Source organism: Arachis ipaensis, chromosome B09, assembly GCF_000816755.2.
Source record: "Arachis ipaensis cultivar K30076 chromosome B09, Araip1.1, whole genome shotgun sequence".
In the NCBI taxonomy this organism is placed as follows: Eukaryota; Viridiplantae; Streptophyta; class Magnoliopsida; order Fabales; family Fabaceae; genus Arachis; species Arachis ipaensis.
In genome coordinates, this window is record NC_029793.2 from 111,927,875 (window position 1) to 111,932,199 (window position 4,325).

Below are 4,325 nucleotides of genomic sequence, written 5' to 3' on the forward strand. Positions count from 1 at the left end.
GAATTGGAGGAAGCATTAATGCAGGAGGAGAGGTTTGGGAGAAAAAAATCTAAAATCCAGTGGCTCCATTGGGGGACCGAAATACCAAATTCTTTCATTGTAAGTGTTAAACAAGGAATAGAAAGAACAAAATTCATGTCTTGGAGGATGAACAAGGAAACTCAGCCATAGATTTGGAAGAAATTGCAAGGATTATACAAGGGTACTTTGAAAATCTCTTTATGATCAGTAGCCCTAAGGACCCCAAGGAAGAGAGCTGCAAGGAATCCTAAGAAGATTGACAGTACTATAAATAGAATGCTAGTCAGATCAGTGGACGAGAAAGATGTTAGAGCTGCTATTTTTTCTATAAATCCATTCTCAACTCCAAGTGACAATGGTTTCATTGCAAAATTTTTCCATTTTTTGTGGGAGACAATTAAGAGGGACATTGTTTCGGCAGTAAAGAGTTTGTTCTTTGGAGGTAAAATACATAAGGCTTTTAGTCACACTTAAATTTGTTTGATTCCTAAAATTCCTAATGCAAGCACTATGAAACATATTAGATCCATTGGTCTTAGAAACGTGTTTTATAAAATTATTTTTAAGATTTTTGTGCACATGCTACAGTTCATTATAAATAGACTAATCTGTAATTCTCATAATGCTTTTATTAAGGAAAGACTCATCAGCGACAGTGTTCTAATTTTCCATGAATTTATGCATTTTCTGAAAAATAAAAGGTTTGACAGCTAAGACCTTGCACTGAAGCTAGACATGAGCAAGGCCTACGACAAGGTGGAATGGTCCTTTGTTTGGATGATGATGGAAAAATTGGGTTTTTGTGAGAAGTGGATAGATTGAGTCAAGAAGTGCATGGCTACAGTTTCTTACTCTGTTACTATGGATAGACAACCTCATGATTCTTTTTAAACCAGGTAGAGGGCTGCATCAAGACACCATCTCTCTCCCTATTTTTTTGCAGAGGGACTATCCTATCTACTCCACAGAGAAAAATAAAGGCTAAAATTTTCAAGATTGAGGATGAACCCTAGATGCCTAAGATCAACCATTTAGTAGAGCTATAGAAGAGGATTGCTTAAGCTTAATCTAGATTTTCTGGGGAATTACGAAGAAATTAGTAGTCATGTCGTTAATTTAGACAAATCGTCAGTCTTTTTTAGCTGTGATATTTCTAGTTTTATTCGTGATCAGCCTGCTAAAATTTTAATAGTTCCACACATAGGACCCAAAACTAATATCTGGGGGTTATCGGCAGCTGTTCAGAGATCAAAGAGAGATACTTTTAATTACATCAAAGACAAAGTGTTCCAGAAGTTTCAACACGAGATGAGATCACTATTGTTGAAAAGTGGAAGAGAAGTCTTCGTGAAGGTCGTCGCCACAGTAATGCCGTTATACATGCTGAGCTGTTTTAAATTGCCTGATATGTTGTTGGAAGAGATTTAGAAAGTGATAATGAATTTCTGGTGAGGCCGAAAGCGTGAAGAACTTCATGCAGACCCAGAAGTAGGGAGGCCTAAACTTTAAGGATCTAAAGGATTTAGTACTCAAAATGGCCCCTGAAATTGGACACTCGACGCAATTTAGTCCTCAAACTTTTAATTGACTCTAATTGTACACTGAAACTTTGACCCGTGCCTCAATTTGACCTTTCTGTCGTTTTATGTCATTGAAAAGCTGACTTGGCAATTTTAATTGATACCTGGCACTGTAACGGTAAGATGACGTGGCCAAAATTTTCAAGGCATCAAATTAACCCCTCACAATTTGAACATAAAACCTAGCAGCCCCAATTTCTCCAAATCATAGTAGTCTCTTCAAAAGTTGGGAAGGATGTTGTGGAGCAATAGCCAAGGCTTTGGTAGTTCTAATAGAACTCGTTCGCTGGAGGTTGGGTGAAGAACGGACACCATGTAAGAGGTGGGAAGGTTCCGCATTAGTGCGATTGTAGGTTCTGTCCTATTATTTGGTGGTTTGGGACAGATTCCAATCCAGAGAGACCATTTTACGGATGCCCTAACTATAATGTGAGTTGGTTAAATTGTTGCAACTTGATTGTGTGTCTTATTTCTCAAATTCTTCTTGGTTTTGTAGTTGTTCTTAATCTCAATTTTTTTTTTGTTTTTAGTGTTGTAAACTTCCGATAAGAGATGGTGTGACTTTTTCAAATGGACAGATGTTGAAGAAGAAGAAGCCATAGTTAGGAGAAATGAAGCTCCAATTATTGAAGATCATTGGAAAACATCTCTGGGATGGAATATTAGTGCTGTTGAAGCTGCAATTAGAATCTTAAAAATGTGGAATATTATGTTGTCTGTGTTTGTCATTATTTTTGGATTTGTGATTGCAGCTTATGGATTAGGTGGGTTGAAATATATGTAAATGTGATATCAATTATGTGAATGAAATATTGTTATGTATTTGATTTTTTTTTCATGGAGTTGGAAGTTGATGACAAAATAGAAATGGAATTTTATATTCTCTTGGGTAATGATGTATCTTGTGAAAGTTGTTTAAAACTGAGATTATATGAAAGAGGTATAAAATTTTACAAAATAAGCTTAAAAAATAAAAGATAGTCATTCATTTAGTAATTCATAGTGATTAATCATTGTCATCAGTGATAAACAGCATTAGCAATAGCAATATCTATAACATGCCATAATATCCTACATAACACGGTTTTAAAATATCCTAAGCCAAAACAGAATACCCTACATAACAGAGTCTCAAAATATCAAAAGAGCATAGTTTGAAAGGCTTTTTACAAAATATGTCCTATACAACTTCTTCCAGCCAACATTACAAACCATATTCTATTTTATTGTTGGTGGTTTGAAGTCTGGGGTGGGAATGATTTCATAAACTCTTTCAAGCGTGCAGCTGTTCCAAAACTTGCTCCTTGTGTTGGGTCCATCTTGAAAGTTGTTTTTCTCTTAGATTTCAGCTTCTTAGGCCTTGTCACCTGTTGTGGAGGTAAAGGTGGGTATGATGGAGGGACCTAGTAAAATTTTTAACATAATTAAAAATCAATACATTTAATCGTGTATTATAAACCAATACAAACTAGTCAGCAATTAATCAAATATTAGAAACCAATCACTACCTATTCTTGATTTTCTGGCTGTGAGTAAGCTGGTTAGATGAGTACAATCTCTGAAGCTTGTACATCATCAACAGCCTGAAGTGGTGCTAATGGAGCATTTTCATTAATCCCACCAACTTGTGTGTCAGCATTAGCAATATTTGCTGGGTCTGTAGTCTCTCCAGCCTTGGAACATTTTTCTTTTGCAACAATAGCTGCTACTAAATTAGCAAGGGCACTAGCAAGGTCATCACCCTTCTTGTGAGCGCAACTTCTCTTTGTATGCCGTCTCATACCACAGTAAGTACATATGAATTCCTTGTATTGCCTCTTCAACTTGGTTGAAGTTTTTGACTTCTTAACACCAGATAGCTATTCATTAGCGTCCTTCCTTCTTTTTTGGTTATTGGCCCTGGCTTTCTCCTCATTTTGGGTGCATAAGGCCTATTGTGTTGACTTTTCTTCCAAAGATCCTACCCTGGTATTGCAATGAGAGAGTACTTGTAGATATCTCTATAGGATTCCATGGTCAGCCAATGATGACAAAAATCCTCAGGATTTCGATTTATCCTGGAGATGAGTGCATATGCATGGACACACGGTATGCCTACGAAGACAAGTATTATTAAACAATACTAAAAATTATATTTAATGAAATGGTATAAATATATAGATATCAAAATCACTAGTTAAACAGATGACAACACTTAGTTAAATACAAATCAGTCACTATCTATTCCAAAATCTATTTAATCAAATTGTATAAATAAATAGAGATTAATCATGAGAGACCAATCACTAGATAAATAAATAACAACAGTTAATTAAATACAAACCAGTCAATATCTATTCCAAAATCTATTTAATCAAATGATATAAATAAATAGAAATCACTAGTTAATAACAACTTTATTACCTGTTATTTGCCAAAACCTACAAGTGCAGATGCTCTTTTCTAAGTCAACAGCCATGTTGGTAGGCCAACCGTGGATCTCAAATCTATGATACTCTTCATCTCCACTCCAAATCAGTTCCATTTTGAGATTCTTTTCGGATTTTCTACAATCTTCTATGTTGTATTGGTGGGAGCTTACCAACATGGTGGGATAACTTGACCTTGTTTTTTGTAATCAACCGCATCACAAACATTCAAACCTCCTCTAATAGGGTGATTATTGGCTGAGCTCTATATTCTTTGATCCTCGAGTTAAAATCCTCACAAGTATTGTTGCAAATG